Raw genomic sequence first — 16,760 nt, 5'->3', positions numbered from 1 at the left:
GTAGTGCAGAGCTTTCGAGCCAATGCTGAATGAGAAAGTTACCAAAACGCTCCCTGAACACACATCCTCACTCCTGCTCTGAGCTGTAACAGAATTTATTTGCCCAATGAGTGCTTGATTATTATTTTTCCAACCCAAAATGCCTGTCTAGACTTTAAGCTTTATTAGTAGTGAAGAGAAAGTGAGCTGGTATTCATAAAAATAAAAATTCAAGCAGATTAACAGATGACTTATACCCTTGTGAAATGTCCGCCTTGACCCAAGTGCTAGGACAGTGAGAATCAGGCTTCGTGTGGAGAAAGAAAGGCCACCCCCTCCTCTATTTTGTACAGAAGATTTTTCCACTCCTAGTCAAATGGTGGTGCTAGTTCTTTAGTTTTGAGTTTCTGCATTTCCTAATTTCATGGTCATAACAGCCTCTTGTCTACTGCCTCAGAACGGATTTCACCAAAACTGAAAATAAAGGCTCCATGCTCAGAAGTTCCTTAACGGACTCAAAAGGTTAATGTTCCTTTTTCTTGCCCTTCTATAGCCTAAGAAGACAGTCTTTCAGGGACATTCTTCTCCTCAAGCAGGTACTCCTATTTCTTCTCAGTATATATGTGTATATATATACTTCTTTTTTTCTTTTTGTTATATGTGCTACTGTTTACAAACGTGATGTAACTTTACAGCTTCCCTCTCCTGTGAAAAGATGTTCATTTTTCTCTTAATGCTCCAGGGATACTTTGCAAAGCTGCTGGCAAGTATTAAGTATGACGTTAAAATGTTAAGTCTAAACTTGGTACAGTGAAAATTCACTTTTCAAATAATATTCAGCTGAGTCAGAGGGCAACCCGACTACCCTTTTCTTAGCACTGCACTGACAGGCTGTCTGCTTGCTCCAGATAACGCCTATTTATTTGATCCAGCTCTAGCTAGGAGGTTCTGGATTATCGAAACGTGGCAGAATTTCAAAAATTATTAATTGGACTGATCACGGGCTAGCATGAACACGCTACCTGTTTTCGTCATCTTTGGGTGCCGTAACTTCTGTGAGTTGAAACTAAGCAATCTGAATAAGCCATTACTTGTTTCCTGAAGGCAGTCAAGTTTTCTGAAAAGCTACGCCATCTAGCAATCCAAAAGTCAGCCACCCTGTCTTTAAATTGCCCTGTGATTTCAGGGCAAGTTCTCATGGGTCTTTCTGCCTCAGTTTGTTCTCCTGTGAAAAAAAACTACTGGGCACTTTTTACAGGGGGTTGATGTGTATATAAGTGTGTCCCCCCACCACAGACAGAGTGCTACTTAAATAATGAGGTGGCAGTCACAAAAGACAGGGCAGCATACTTTCATTTTGGCTAGAGGCACGCCACATGTTTCAGGAAACGCGCGTTACGTTCTAAGTTCTGTGCTGTGTTAAGAGGGTAACCAGTCTTCGCTATCCCAGACAGGCCCATAGTAGCCAACCTGATTTTTTTAAAAAAAATCTTAATGTAAGGATTGAGCTTTATCAGGACTTGGGATCATGGCACTGATTTCTGTTCAAAGAAGCCAGAGTTTTGCTGGCTTTCTGGGCCAGATATAACAGACTTGCAAAGTAACTCCATGCACAAGATTGCTGGGAAACTCATGTGGTTTTGAATATTATATGTAAACACACACACACATACATATATTTATCTCACATTTGTGATGTATATATGGTATATATATTAATGTTGTAAGTGAACTTATGAATATGAGTTTGCAGTATTTGAATTTTATCTTAAATTACACCGAGAGAAAAAAGAAATGAAATTAGATGAATACTTATGAGATGTAGGCTTCAGAACCTGTTTCTACTCTATATAATCCTTTCCTATTTCTCCAAAGCAAATGTTTGCTCCAATTTTGTTAATATCCTATGAAGATTGCCCACTAGGCTTTAATACATGTGACTATACTATTCCAGTGGTTAGATATAACACTGTACAGGGTATTAGGTTTCAAAGAAATTAGGAATAAAAATAACATAATCATTAGAGACAACAACATGGAAGGAAAAAAAGCAAAACTTTTGAATATGAATGTAAGCGCCATATTTCCTAGCAGGATATTTTTTCTTAGACTCTTGGAGATACTGGTTTTGTTTTATGGCAATGACAGTCAAGGGAAGGGATAAAGCTCATGTTCTCAAACTTGTAGCAAGAACGAAGTCAAACACTTATCTTTCATTTCAATTAACTCTGTATCTTTCATTCAGTTTAGGATTTAGAGTTATCGACTCTCCTCCTTTCTGCTAACATCCACTCTCAACCTCTGAACAATGTAAATATTTGTACTGCAGGTCTGCTAAACATTTTCATGGTTTTCTGTGGCTTCTCTCAGTATTTGTCCATGTTCATTTAGTCCAGTCGATCAGGACAGCTGCAGAGCCTCAGGGCCTGGTGCTTAGGCTTTAGTTTGCCCAAAACAGAGAACAGCACTGGTTCATGGTTGCAGGTTGGCTACAAAGATTTGTAGGCAAGAATGAGAGTGACCCAGCTCTGAGTAAGTCACCCATATTGGTTGTAAAATATTCATAGTATAAATTTCCCCCATAGTGGTTGAGAAGTGGTCCTGCCATTCATGTCCATCATGTCTGTGTCTCTGTCCTTCATCCCCCTGTTGGGCTCCCTGCAGAGAGTGTAATAAAGTGCTAGTTTTAGAGGGAGATACTTGTATGTATCAGTTGCTCAGCTGTGTCCGACTCTTTGTGACCCCATGGACTGTAGCCTGCCAGGTTCCTCTGTCCATGGGATTCTCCAGGCAAGAATACTGGAGTGGATTGCCATACCCTTCTCCAGAGGATCTTCCCAATGCAAGGACTGAACCTTGGTCTCCTGCATTGCAGGAAGATTCTTTACAGTTTGGGCTACAGGGAAGTCTTAGCAGCTGGCTTTTGATGAAGGTGATGGTGAGGAAGGTGATCTTGCCTTCTAGGCACCAATTCAGTTGACTTCCTCTGGATCATTCCCACTGGACCCTGACAAAACCTTGCACATCAGTGAGTTTATGATTCTTTCTAAGGAGTGTAAACTTTTTTTTCCTTTCATACTCTGAAACAGAGTCAGGATGCAGAGGCTTGCATTATCCCTGCCTGCATGCTAAGTTGCTTCAGTTGTGTCTGACTCTGTGAGACTCTATGGGCTGTGGCCCACCAGGCTCCTCTGTTCATGGGATTCTCCAAGCAAGAATATTTGAGTAGGTGGCCATGCCTTTCCTCAGGGGATCTTCCCAGCCCAGCGATTGAACCCAAATCTCTTACATCTCCTGCACTGGCAGGCAGATTCTTTACCACTAGCACCACCTGGGAAGATCCTTGCATCATCCATTTGCCCCTAAAAATATGTTGCTGGAAAGCATCTGCTTCTGCTCAGGTCTCCTCTAGCAGACCTCTCTGGTGAAGTTTCAGATGTTCAGCAGTTTTGATTCAAAACCACAGGAGATGGCTGAGTCCAAGCCAGCATGCCCATCACTTTCTAGTTGTGTGATTTAACCTCTGGCCTCACATTCCTCATCTGCAAAGTAGGGGTAATAGGAGTGGCCCCTGGATTTAATTGTGTGGAATAAATGAGATTAAACCACTTAATAAACCACTTGTAGTCTTCACATGTTAGAAACTCCATAGGATGAAGTCATTTTTATTCCAAGCCTAGTTACACTGCCTGATACTAAGTGTTGGTGGAATAAATGACTAGACCTCATGGTCAGTATCATAGCCGCTAGGAGTTTGCATCCATTGGGCCAAACAAGGAACTTGACCTAGAAAAAAAAAAAAACAAAAGCAATCAGCTGAGCCTGCCGTGGGTGCAATGCTGCTGTGTCTGTAATGAGCATAAAGTGTTGGAAGAGAAGGTACAGAAACCCCTAACCTCCTGTCCTCCATTATGACCTCTCCTTTGTGACCCTAAGGGTAGTTACATCCATTTGTGTTTTTTTTTAATATAAATTTATTTATTTTAATTGGAGGCTAATTACTTTACAACATTGTATTGGTTTTGCCATACATTGACATGAATCAGTCATGGGTGTACATGTGTTCCCATCCTGAACCCCCCCCCCCCCCCACTTCCCTCCCCATCCCGTCCCCTCTGGGCCATCCCAGTGCACCAACCCCGAGCATCCTGTATCATGCATCAAACCTGGACTGGCGATTCGTTTCACATATGATATTATACACGTTTCAATGCCATTCTCCCAAACCATCCCACCCTCGCCCTCTCCCACAGAGCCCAAAAGACTGTTCTATACATCTGTGTCTCTTTTGCTGTCTCACATACAGGGTTATAGTTACCATCTTTCTAAATTCCATATATATGCGTTAGTATACTGTATTGGTGTTTTTCTTTATGGCTTACTTCACTCTGTATAATAGGCTCCAGTTTCATCCACCTCATTAGAACTGATTCAAATGTATTCTTTTTAATGGCTGAGTAATATTCCATTGTGTATATGTATGACAGCTTTCTTATTCATTCGTCTGCTGATGGGCATCTAGGTTGCTTCCATGTCCGGGCTATTATAAACAGTGCTGTGATGAACATTGGGGTACACGTGTCTCTTTCAATTCTGGTTTCCTCAGTGTGTATGCCCAGCAGTGGGATTGCCGGGTCATATGGCAGTTCTATTTCCAGTTTTTTAAGGAATCTCCACACTCTTCTCCAGAGTGGCTGTACTAGTTTGCATTCCCACCAACAGGAGAGGAGTAGCGAAGAAAATGGGCAAATTCTTGCTGAGACAAGTATGAATGAAACTTGGTACAAATGCTTCCCATTCATTTTGCTGTCAGGAGAAGTGTTTGGTTTGCTGGTTGGGCCAAGCCTGAATCTGTAAATGTGTACAGTTGTACCCTGATTTCTCATTCAATGTGATGCCAGAGACCTGGGGTGATTTTGCCCTCCGGCTTTATAACAAACAATGCCCACGAGGCGGAAGAAACAGCAATCGTATTAGCATTTCCCTTTTAGGGAGCTCTGATTTTGTACCATGCTTTTTCTAAGCATGATCACATTTAATCCTAACCACCCCACATGGTAAACAACAGTATGGTTCCAGTTTTACAAATGTGGACACTAAGGTTTTGCAAAGTTAGGTCACGTGCCCAACATTAGGTGTCTTTGTAAATGACAGTTCTAAGACTTGAAGATAAGCTTCTCTGTTTCCCAAGCCCAGGCTTTCAGCCATTCCTTGATAGAACATTCATCTCTAAAGTTTTGGATTCATATGATCCTTGCCTAGGAGATCTAACCAGTCCATCCTAAAGGAAATCAGTCCTGAATGTTCATTGGAAGGACTGATGTTGAAGCTGAAACTCCAATACTTTGGCCATCTGATGCGAAGAGCTGACTCATTTGAAAAGACCCTGATTCTGGGAAAGATTGAAGGCAGGAGGAGAAGGGGATGACAGAGGATGAGATGGTTGGATGGCATCACTGACTCAATGGACGTGGGTTTGGGTAAACTCCAGGAGTTGGTGATGGACAGGGAGGCCTGGTGTGCTGCAGTCCATGGAGTCGCAAAGAGCTGGACACTGAACAACTGAACTGAACTGATCCTTGCCTTGGAGGATCAAGCTGAGCATCTAGGCTGATAAGAGATAAGAGCACACAGCCTCCGAGTCAAAGTGTCTTCATCTGCTAAGGGAATAATGATATCTGACTCATAGAAGCTTTATGGCTCTTCATGGGGATTAAATTGAATAATGTAAGTAAAGTGAAAATGAAGTTGCTCAGTCCTGTCTGACTCTTTGCGATCCTACAGACTGACTATAGCCTATCAGGCTCCTCCATCCATGGGGATTTTCCAGGCAAGAATACTGGAGTGGGTTGCCATTTCAAGAACTTTGTAAAAAAGTTCAGCTTTATGAAGCATAAGTGTTAGATGCAGAATGCATAATGATTTAGTTGCATGTCACCACGTGAGTGAGTGTGGCCCTGGTGCGATGCCATGAAATGGGGATGAAAGGTGGGTTCATTTGTGCTCTAAAGACCTGAGAGTGTGTGCAGTGGTGGAGGTGTGGGCAGAGAGGCTTGGGCCCCCCTCCCCCGCAGCCCCTCCCCTCCACCGCCCTGGGGCAGGTGGGAAAGGTTGTAAGTAGGGCAGGCGGAGGGGTGGGGCTCTGGCGGGATAGTGGCAGAGGGGCTGGGAGTCAGCCTGTTCCCTCCCTGTAATCCTGTCCCTGGGGCATCCCAGTAGTCCTTGGGATGCTCTCTGACTTGTCTGAGAAGACAAGTGGCCAGGAGCTGCCCTCACAGTTCTGTTGTAAAAAAAAACCACAAACATGGTTCAGCCGCACACCTGGCGCTTCATTTTACTAACCCCGTCAGAAGCTTCAACTGGCTTCTCTCTTCTATTTATAGTCATCAGCACTCTCGGTTCTTTGAGGTTTCCTGCTAAGAATGAATGCAGATGGAGGCACAGCCTTCCAGCTTCCCTTTCTCACTACCTTGAAGACAAGACACAGCCCCGGGTGGGAACTGGCAGTCATGAGGGGGAAGAGAGAGGTCCCGACAAAAGGACAACCTAGGGAAATGGACAAGTCTCTGCAGTCACGGCCCCGGGTCTGGGTCCCTGCCCTTTGCTGGGGCAGTAGATTGCCTCTGGGGTTTTGGCATTTCTTTTTCCTCGGGTCCCATCAAACTGTTCTCTGATCAAATAACCAGAAGCTGAGCTCTCTAAACATGCTTATTTCCCCTAGATTGATTCAGAAGACCGGAAAGCCTTTTTGCAAATGGATGAACTACATTTCTGAGACCCTTCTTCCCTCTGCTGTTCATAGAGATAGTCTCAGTGGGGTATTTCCTTTCAGAAGTTTGAAAAAGGTGCAAAGAAATCCACAAGAAATTTTGAGTTTATCTCAGAGAAAGCTGTCTTTTATACTCTCATCTTTACTTACTATTGGGGCTCCCCTGGTGGCTCAGATGGTAAAGAATCTGCCTGCAATTCAGGAGACTCGGATTTGATCCCTGGGTCAGGAAGATCCCCTGGAGAAGGGAATGGCAACCCACTCCAGTATTCTTGCCTGGAGAATCCCATGGACAGAGGAGCCTGGCGGGCTACAGTCCGTGGGGTTGCAAGGAGTCGGACACGACTGAGCGACTAACATACACTTAACTATAGCCAATCATCTGTCAACATTCATTTCCTTAAAACTATGTACTGTAAAGTAATAGAGATGATGACATCATATATGATAATCCATTTTATTATATTTCACTTTAAAACTATGTGACAAATATAGATTTCTTTGAAATTTTGAAAATTCTACTTACTTTTTTTTTTTTTGCTTATTTTTGTTTCTACAGTCACCAAGTGAAACTGGTGCCACGTGAGACAAAAGGACATGCACTGCTGCCCCTGTGCCTTTTTAGCAAGAAACCCAAAGCCCTTCCCCAAAGCCTCTACCCCTGCCCTGCCCCCAGGTTTCCCTGCATCAAATTTTACTAAAGGATATTTAGAGATTACTTAGAATCCAATATATGTCAACTTGACACACACTGTTCAGTTTTTTTTTTCCTGATTTTATTTAAGGAATGAGTAATATTTACAAAGGCCCTGCTGTGGTTTATTAAGGTCTGTCCAGAGTCTCTGCTCCCAACCAGACTGAAAGTGTCTCAAGTGCAATGATGGGCTTTGTGCCCACCTCACTCTAGCGCCGCGGGGGTTCTGGGGTGCCCTGGATGGTGATGTTGTTTAGTCCTCAGTCGTGTCCGACTCTTTGCTACCCCGTGAATGGTAGCCTGCCAGGTTTCTCTATCCAAGGGGATTGTCCAGGCAAGAATACCAGAGTGGGTTGCCATTTCCTTCTCTAGGGGATCTTCCCAGTCCAGGGATCCAACCTTCATCTTCTGCGTTGGCAAGCGGATTCTTTACCACTGAGCCACTTGGGAAGCCCTGTACTGGGTGTTGGGGACATAATTGTGTGTGACAGAGCCTGACCTATTCCTAGATCCTGGGACATTCACTATCAGTTATGGTCACTAAGGCACGTGATAGGATATATGATTATTACACAATGACCATCATGTCACATATTACAATGTGGCAAAGTAGAATGTGATGAGTGCTTCATGAAAAGTCAACATGCGGTGTGGGAGCAAAGAAGGGAATCTATTTCTGGGGGAGGGGTGAAGGGAAGGAGGGGTGGAGACAGAGGGGATGGTTAGGGATGGTTTCACATAGGAAGTAACATTTGCCCATGGCTTAATGGATGGGTAGTGTTTACATAGGAAGATTTAAGGGAAGAAAGCACATAAGTAAAGGCGTGGGGATAAAGGATTTGAGGACTCATTAGACAGCTTGTGGGAACATGGGTGGGAAGGGTGCGGGGGAGTGGTGTGAGATTATTTTGTAGTTGAGAGGTAACTGTCAGACTTCTGGACTGATGGTGTAGACATTCTAGAGTAGGGTTGGAATGAAATGAAAACTTAACCTTAGGAAAATGCTGTGTAAATTGTAGTTCTCAAATGAAGGGTGAGCATGTCACTTTGGAGGTGATTAAACCTCATGCAAAGAGTTGACTCGTTGGAAAAGACCCTGACGCTGGGAGGGATTGGGGGCAGGAGGAGAAGGGGAAAACAGAGGATGAGATGGCTGGATGGCATCACCAACTCGATGGACATGAGTTTGAGTAAACTCCGGGAGCTGGTGATGGACAGGGAGGCCTGGCGTGCTGCGATTCATGGGGTCGCAAAGAGTCAGACATGATTGAGCGACTGAACTGGACTGAACTGAACTGAAACTAGTTCAAGAGAAAGTGAAAAGTGAAAGTGAAAGTCACTCAGTTGTGTCTGATTCTTTGTGACCCCATGAACTGTTATAGTCCATGGAATTTTCTAGGCCAGAACACTGGAGTGGGTAGCCTTTCCCTTCTCCAGGGGATCTTCCCAATCTAGGGATCAAACCCAGGTCTCCTGCATTGCAGGCGGATTCTTTACTAGCTGAGCCACAAAGGAAGCCCAAGAATACTGGAGTGGGTAGTCTATTCCTTCTGTGGCAGATCTTCCCGACCCGGAAATTGAACCAGGGTCTCCTGCATTGTAGGCAGTTTCTTTACCAGGAAGCCCCAGTTTAAGAGAGGTGTGATACAATTTAAAAAATCTTGATTGTTTATGACTGTAAAGAATATTTTTGTTCCCAAAATGACTAGCAGAAAAAGAAGAAGGTTAGGCTTCGGAAGATATAACTCTGCCACTGATGTGCTGAATGATATCAGCAAACAACTTGCTTGCTCAGGGCTCTGTTTTTCCAACTGTAAAATGGGCATAATAACTACTAAACTGATTAAAGATGCCCCTGGTGATACAATGAAGATTCAGTGACAGAGCTTGAAAAGTTATATATATGTGTTACTCATATATGTGTAAAATGCTATTAACTTGGAATATTTTTCTAGTAAAATTATTTTATTTAAACAAAATATAGATTTAGAAGAGAATGGTTCATATTTCTATTATATTAGATTAAGGTTGTTTTAATGTGTTTGTTGTTATTAAATAGGTACTTTGTACTAGGTACTGAATAGTCTTTTAAAAAAATATTTTATTGTGGTAGGAACCCTTAACATGAGGTCTATTTTCTTAACAAATGGAAGGAAGTCCAACAGGGAGGAATAAATGTATATATGTGGCTGATTTACTTTGCTGTGCAGTAGAAACTAACACAATGTCATAAAGCAACTCTACTCCAAAAAAATTGCTTAGCCATACATTGGATACAATGGATACAAAAACTGCTGTATCCATTCGTGTGGCTGAATCCCTCCACTGTTCACCTGAGACTGTCACAGCATTGTTAATTGGCTATACCCCAACACAAAACAAAAAGTTTAAAAAATTAAGTAAAAAACATTGTTGTCAACTATAGACGTTGTTCAATAGATCTCTCGGCTCAGTCGTGTCTGGCTCTTTGCGATCCCATGAACCACAGCACGCCAGGCCTCCCTGTCCATCACCAACTCCCAGAGTCCACCCAAACCCATGTCCATCGAGTCGATGATGCCATCCAGCCATCTCATCCTCTGTCAGCCCCTTTTCCTCCTGCCCTTAATCTTCCCCAGCATCAGGGTCTTTTCAAATGAGTCAGCTCTTCGCATCAGGTGGCCAAAGGACTGGAGTTTCAGCTTCAGCATCAGTCCTTCCAATGAACACCCAGGACCAATCTCCTTTAGGATGGACTGCTTGGATCTCCTAGCAGTCCAAGGGACTCTCAAGAGTCTTCTCCAAAACTACAGTTCAAAAGCATCAATTCTTCAGCGCTCAGCTTTCTTTACAGTCCAACTCTCACATCCATACATGACCACTGGAAAAACCATAGCCTTGCCTAGATGGACCTTTGTTGACAAAGTAATGTCTCTGCTTTTTAATATGCTGTCTAGGTTGGTCATAACTTTCCTTCCAATAAGTAGGCATCTTTTAATTTCATGGCTGCAATCACCATTTGCAGTGATTTTGGAGCCCAGAAAAATAAGGTCAGCCAATAGGTCTCTAGAGCTTATTTAATTGAAACTTTATGTCTATTGATTAATAACCCATTTCCTCCTCTCTCAAGCCTCTGGTAACCACCATGCCAGTCTTTAATTTTATTAATTTGACTATTTAATATATCTCATATAATTGGAATCATGCAGTACTTATGTTTCTTATGTTCTATGGGACGTAAGTACTTATGTTCTATGGCTTATTTCCCACAGCATAATGTCCTTCTGGTCCATCCATATTGTCACATACTAAAAAATTTACTCTTTTTAAGACTGAATAGTATTCCATTATGCATATATACCACATTTGCTTAATCAGTTTATCTCTGGATGCACATTCAGGTTGCTTTCACACTGAACAAACTACTTTGAATAGTGCTGCAATGAACATGGGAGTGCTAATATCTCTTCCAGATCTTGATTTCAATTCTTTTGGATGTAGACCCAGAATTGGGATTGCTGGGTCATCTGGTAGTTTTATTTTCAAATTTGAAGAACCTCCTACTGCTTTGCATAGCAGTTGAACCCATTTTGCATTCCTACCAACAGTATGCAAAGGTTCCAATTTCTCCACATTCTCACCAGTACTTGTCTTTTTAATAATAGCCATCCTGAGAGGTGTAAATGATATTTCATTGTGGTTTTGATTTGCATTTCTCTGTTGATTAGTGATGATGAGCATTATTTCATGTATCCATTGGCCATTTGCGTATCTTTGGAGGAACGTTTATTCAAGTTCTTAGCCCTTTAAAAATTGGATTATTTATATTTCTGATATTAAGTTGTATGTGTTCCTTACATATTTTGTAGATTAACTCTTTTCAGCTATATGGCTTGCAAATATTTTCTTTCATCCTGTAGGTTGTCTTTTCATTTTGGTGATTTTTTTCTGTGCAGATGCTTTTTCGTTTGGTGTAGTTCCACTTGTTTATTTTGTTTTTTGTTGCCTGTGCTCTTGGTGTCATAGGTGTTAAATCATTGGCGAGATCAATGTCATGACGCTTTCCCCCTTTTCTTCTAGGGGTTTTACAGTTTTGAGTCTTACGTTTGAGTCTTCAATCCATTTTGAGTTGATTTTTGTGTACTGTGTAAGTTAGTATTCAATGTCATTGTTTTTCGAGTAGAATCCAGTGTTCCTAACACCACTTATTGAAGAGACAATACATAATACAGTACATCATTGTGTAGTCTTGGCACCTTGCTGAAGACCAATCAACTATGTAAATGTAGATTTATTTAGAACTCTCCTATTCTGTTGGTCTATACATCTGTCTTTATACCAGTACCATACTGTTTTGATTGTTGTAGCTTGATAATATTTTTTTGAAACCAGAAAGTGTTATGCCTCCTGCTTTGTTTGAACAAGTCCAATCTTGAGGTTCCATTTCCCTCATCAGTTAAATGAAGGCATTGGATTAGGGGTGCCCTGTGCTCCCTGTTGCTATACCACTTTACGATTCTATAACTCTTGCGCTCAGCAATCTCCACTTAGAACAGTGAATAGAGATACTTATATAAGCACAATCAAACCCATGGACATCTATGCTGGGAATAAAAGACATGTCATCATTCTATTGATTTAGGACTCTAGTCAGACAAAGAAGACTCTGATATCTCTTGCAGCTGCCTGACTTGCTTTGTGCTTATGGATCCTGTGATTTGAGGATAAAGGGAAGGAGTCAGTTTGTGCTTTCTTTTTTGCCTTGTTCTAAGGAGAAATAAAAGGCAAGGATACCAATTAAAAAAAAAAAGAAAAGGCAAAGACTTATTGGGGATTGGGAGTTGGGGGGGAAGGCCAAGCACACTAAATAATTTCATTTCAGTCACAATAAATCTCAAGTGATAATACTCCACTCCTGAGGATGCTCCCCGGTGGGCAATGTTGGAGCATTTTATTTTAAGCAGAAAAGTACAAGGACAGGGTGACATCATAATGTTCAGCATGAGGAACATTGCTCATATTGGTCTGTGGGTCTACCCCTCCTTATTATTTAGGCTTCACAAATCAAGCCAAGAGGTATTTCCAAATCTAGTTTGTGAGGGAAAGGTTTCATAGAAGAATGCTGTTTTCTAGGAAATGAGAAAGCAGAAAGCAAAGATCTCCTGCTTACTATGGCATTCACGTTGCAGAAGCAACAGTAATAGAGTTGAGTATTAATCATTCAGAGCAGCTCACAAATTATCTATGTTCAGACTATACAGGGCCCTTGCTTCACTTTCTTCTCACCATCTGGTGTCTGTCAATTTGACTCCTCCCTCGGCACTTGGAAGAGAAGCAAAACTGAAGTGCGCCAATTTTCTACTTGTTAGCAGCCATGGTAGAAAGTTCAGTAGGGGAAGGGATTTATACTGTTAAGCCAAAGGCAGTTTTTGGATTGCTTTAGGCTCTGATTTGTTGATGGGATTTCTAGAATTCACCAACACTGATATTTGAGAGCTAAGTACTCTAGACAAGTTTGTAGATTTACGAAAGTGTAACAAGGGCCATCCTTAAATTTCTTCTCCAGCTCTTCAGTTCTAAATTTATTGCCAATTTTGTTTATCAAACTTATTCTCAGAGGGGTGGTGTTTGCTGTGGCCACAAGGAAACATCTGTGAGCTTAAACCTTAGAGGCAGATAGCCAGTTGGAACATTTGGCATTTAAGGCTTAGATTGCAGAAGAGAAAAATTAATCAAGAAAACCCTTAAAAATATTGAGAAGGCAACTTAAAAAAAAGTCTTATCACTGATGAACTGAAGTACTGAGTTCATGTTAATTAAGAAATGTCAGGATTTATAATGAATCAATGAGGAGTGTCGTATTATGGCAAGGTTGGAAGTTGATGTCAATCTCTGTTGCCAGGATTTATGGCAGATTATATAATGGAATCCTGAGCTCTGTGAGATCAAAGGAAAATGCTGGCTCTTTCTTCATCCATTCTCTTAGGTCAAGCCTACCCAGCAAGAAGCCAAGTCGAGAGTTGAGCAATTATCTGAAGTGGGCAGTAAAGACGGCCAAAACCAGATAATACATAACCAGAAAGTCACCATGGAGGGAAAATGTGGACTGAAAATAGAAGGGAAGGGGGTAAAATGTCAAACAGCTTGGTCAGTGTCCACAGTCCAAAGTCACTGGAGAAGAGCCAATTCCTGGCTTCATGTAATTGTCTAGAATGAGTATAAAGACTAGAGTTAAAAAAAAGGTGAATTCATTACCAAGGTTGTTGTGTATTTGTGCAAAATTTCTCTGTATCTGTATTACTATCTGTGACATGTCGATTTCTGAGTATTTCCAGGGACTTTACTATTTTAGATTAGTATGTCGAGGTGACTGAGGAAGCCCATGCACTCTATTGTCTTACATGGAGAACAAATTTTAGATTAACTGAACATTATATTTAATTAACCTTTTCCACCTACAGCATAGGCTTATGAATTTTCCATTGAAAGCTTTTGATTCTCTCTTACCTTTATCATTTCCTTATGTGGTAAGTTTTGTATCTCCTTGATGTTCATAGAATTTATCAAGGAATTGTATAAACCCACTGGAATAGAGTTTGCATTATCTTTGGTTAAAAGATAAAAAATAAAACTACCAAAGTCTTAGATCAATGCCATTTTTTTTCTTCTATTTGAAATGGAAACCATAAACTACTTACTCTGAGCAGATGTTTCCTAGACCTAAAATATAGTTGTCATTCCTTGACCCCTATAAATCTGTCATTGTGTACCTGCTAATCTTGAAAACTCCTTAATTCAACATTAAATTTTCCATTTGTTGTTTTTTTATTGAGAAAAAGTTCATAAATTAGATTCCCTGCTGCTTAGAATTAACAAAAAAACACAGTCAGGCTAGTATTACAGAGAGAAAAACAAAGTTAAGAAGTTAATATTTTTTTCACTCTATCATGTCTTGTACTTTGAAAGCCATTGTATACAGCATTTTGGAAAAAAAAAAAAAAAAAAACAACAAAACCCAAAAAATAACCCAGGGCCTTTTTTCAATAGCTCAGGCTGATGTTTGAAATTCACAGTGAAAATTGCCCATGGAATATTCTTGAAGAATATTCTTAGGGAGACCATTGGAATACGTTATGTAAAGTAAAAATTCAAGAAGAATTTTGCATGAAGTAAGGATTAAGAAAGTTTTTTTTGGAAATAATATGAAAGTGTGTATTAAGTGGATTGTTAAATTTCTCACCTACTCTGTGTAGTGACTGCTTTTCCTGTTATAGAGCAATGTCTGAATCTCTGGGATAAACCCATACAACACAGCCACGACAGGTTCAAGTCTGCTACTGTACTCATGTTTGGAAATGCTGTGGGCCAGCACTTTTTGCTCTTAAAGTAAAATTGATCTACAAAAAACAGAATTCATCCTGTGGACCTGAGTTGGAAGGGTGGGTGGTGGTCTATGAATTTCATATGATTGCTTGCTAATGGCATCTATGGCAAATATCTTATGCCTTCCTTAGCTTTGTAAAAAATACGATCAGGGAGTCATGTGCAAGATGTGAGAGTTGGACCATAAAGAAGTCTGAGCACTGAAGAATTGATGCTTTTGAACTGTGGTGCTGGAGAAGACTCTTGAGAGTCTCTTGAACAGCAAGGAGATCATACCAGTCAATCCTAAAAGAACCAACCCTGGCTATTCATTGGAAGGACTGATGCTGAAGCTGAAGCTCCAACACTTTGGCCACCTGATGTGAAGAGCCAACTCACTGGAAAAGACCCTGATGCTGGGAAAGATTGAAGGCAGGAGGAGAAGGGGATGACAGAGGACAAGAGATGGTTGGATGGCACAACCGACTCAATGGACATGAGTTGGAGCAAGCTCTAGGAGTTGGTGATGGTCAGGGAAGCCTGGCATGCTGCACTGCAGTCCTTGGGGTCGCAAAGCTTCAGACACGACTGAGCAACTGAACAACTACAATGATTAGGGAATTTTGAGCTGAACAGTCATGTGAAACATTGATTCACCAAAATTTACTGATAAGTGAGACTGCTTTTATCTTCAACCACCTTGTTTAATTTATGCAAATAATCAAACCAGTTTTAATTATGAAAATCTCTAGAAACCACCCACACAAGCCTTTCCCTCCCTATTAAAAACAAAATGAGGAAGCAAACTAGGAGACTTAGGCATACAAACGTCTTCTCATTGTCTAGGATTGTAGCACCACATCTTAGCAAGCTCTTTTTGAGAAAGGATGTAGATATTAATCTGGATTTGGAATCACCACTGAGACATGTGAATATTTTAGTTTTCTTTTTTTTTTTTCTTTCCTGTCTTCTTCTATGAATATGTTAGACCTAATTCAGCCATTCGGTTTGGAGAAGGGTTTTTCATTTAGTTTCTTTGATTATCAAATGTGTTTTGCCAGGGGCAGAGCAGTAACTGATCAGGGTAACTGATGTGTTTCTTGAGACCAGGTTCAGAACCAGGTTCAGGATACAGTCTATAAGCTACATCCCCTGTATGCACTGTGTGATCCAAGTTTCTTTATGTGTGATCTGGGATGTTAACCAATGTATCTACAGTGCTCAGTAGTCCACTTTACATACAGAAAGTCCAAACATTTTTTTTTAAAGCTCTTTTTTTTTCTTTTCCTCCTCAGAGCTCTACCATAGCTACTAGTAAGTAAGAACATTTCCTGATTTGAATCTCACAAACTCCTTTTCCTTTTCCCAGTTGTACTGTGCTAATAGGAGCAAAATGTGTGTGTGCTTAAATGTTTTATTGAAGTGTAAAACATTTGCAATTTTGTGTTGTTTCAGGTGTATAGAAAGTGATCCAGTTATACATGCAAATATATACATAGAAATTATATATATATATATATTCATTTTCAGAATCTTTTCTCTTATAGGTTATTATAAAATATTGAGTTTAGTTCCCTGTGTTATACAGTAGGTCCTTGTTGATTATCTATTTTTATCTATTTTATATATAGTTGTGTGTATATGATACTCTGAAACTCCTAATTTATCCTATATCCTTTCCCCTTTGTTAACCATAGTTTTGTTTTCCATGTCTATGGGTTAGTGTGTGTGTTTAACTTAACCCTAAAATAGGAGAACATCTTCCGAATATAAACTTTATTTATTCAATTACCTACCTCAAAATAGAGACATGATTCTTATATTCTCAGTCACTGACAATCCTTTCTACTGAATTCAGTTATTCGAAGTGTCAATTGGCAGGTTCATAAGGGGAAAAAAGGCTGATATTAGGTGGACAAGTAACCATTTCAGTTTATTTGTGATCACAAGTAATTGAATTGTGTTTTATTTAAAATT

General features: G+C 40.7%; 1 protein-coding gene across 1 annotated transcript in view; it reads left to right on the top strand.

Annotated features, from left to right (window-relative positions):
- The first annotated feature begins 435 nt into the window (after nucleotides 1-435).
- ESR1 (estrogen receptor 1) overlaps nucleotides 436-16,760 on the top strand; it is a 386,555-nt gene continuing 370,230 nt past the window's right edge. The window contains exon 1 of the mRNA XM_070461662.1: nucleotides 436-575. The gene's annotated coding sequence lies outside the window, so the exon portion shown is untranslated. The remainder of the gene's footprint in view (nucleotides 576-16,760) is intronic.

This window comes from Odocoileus virginianus, chromosome 34, assembly GCF_023699985.2.
Source record: "Odocoileus virginianus isolate 20LAN1187 ecotype Illinois chromosome 34, Ovbor_1.2, whole genome shotgun sequence".
Lineage (NCBI taxonomy): Eukaryota > Metazoa > Chordata > Mammalia > Artiodactyla > Cervidae > Odocoileus > Odocoileus virginianus.
Note: the sequence above shows the minus strand (reverse complement) of the source record. Positions and strands in the feature narration are given on the sequence as shown.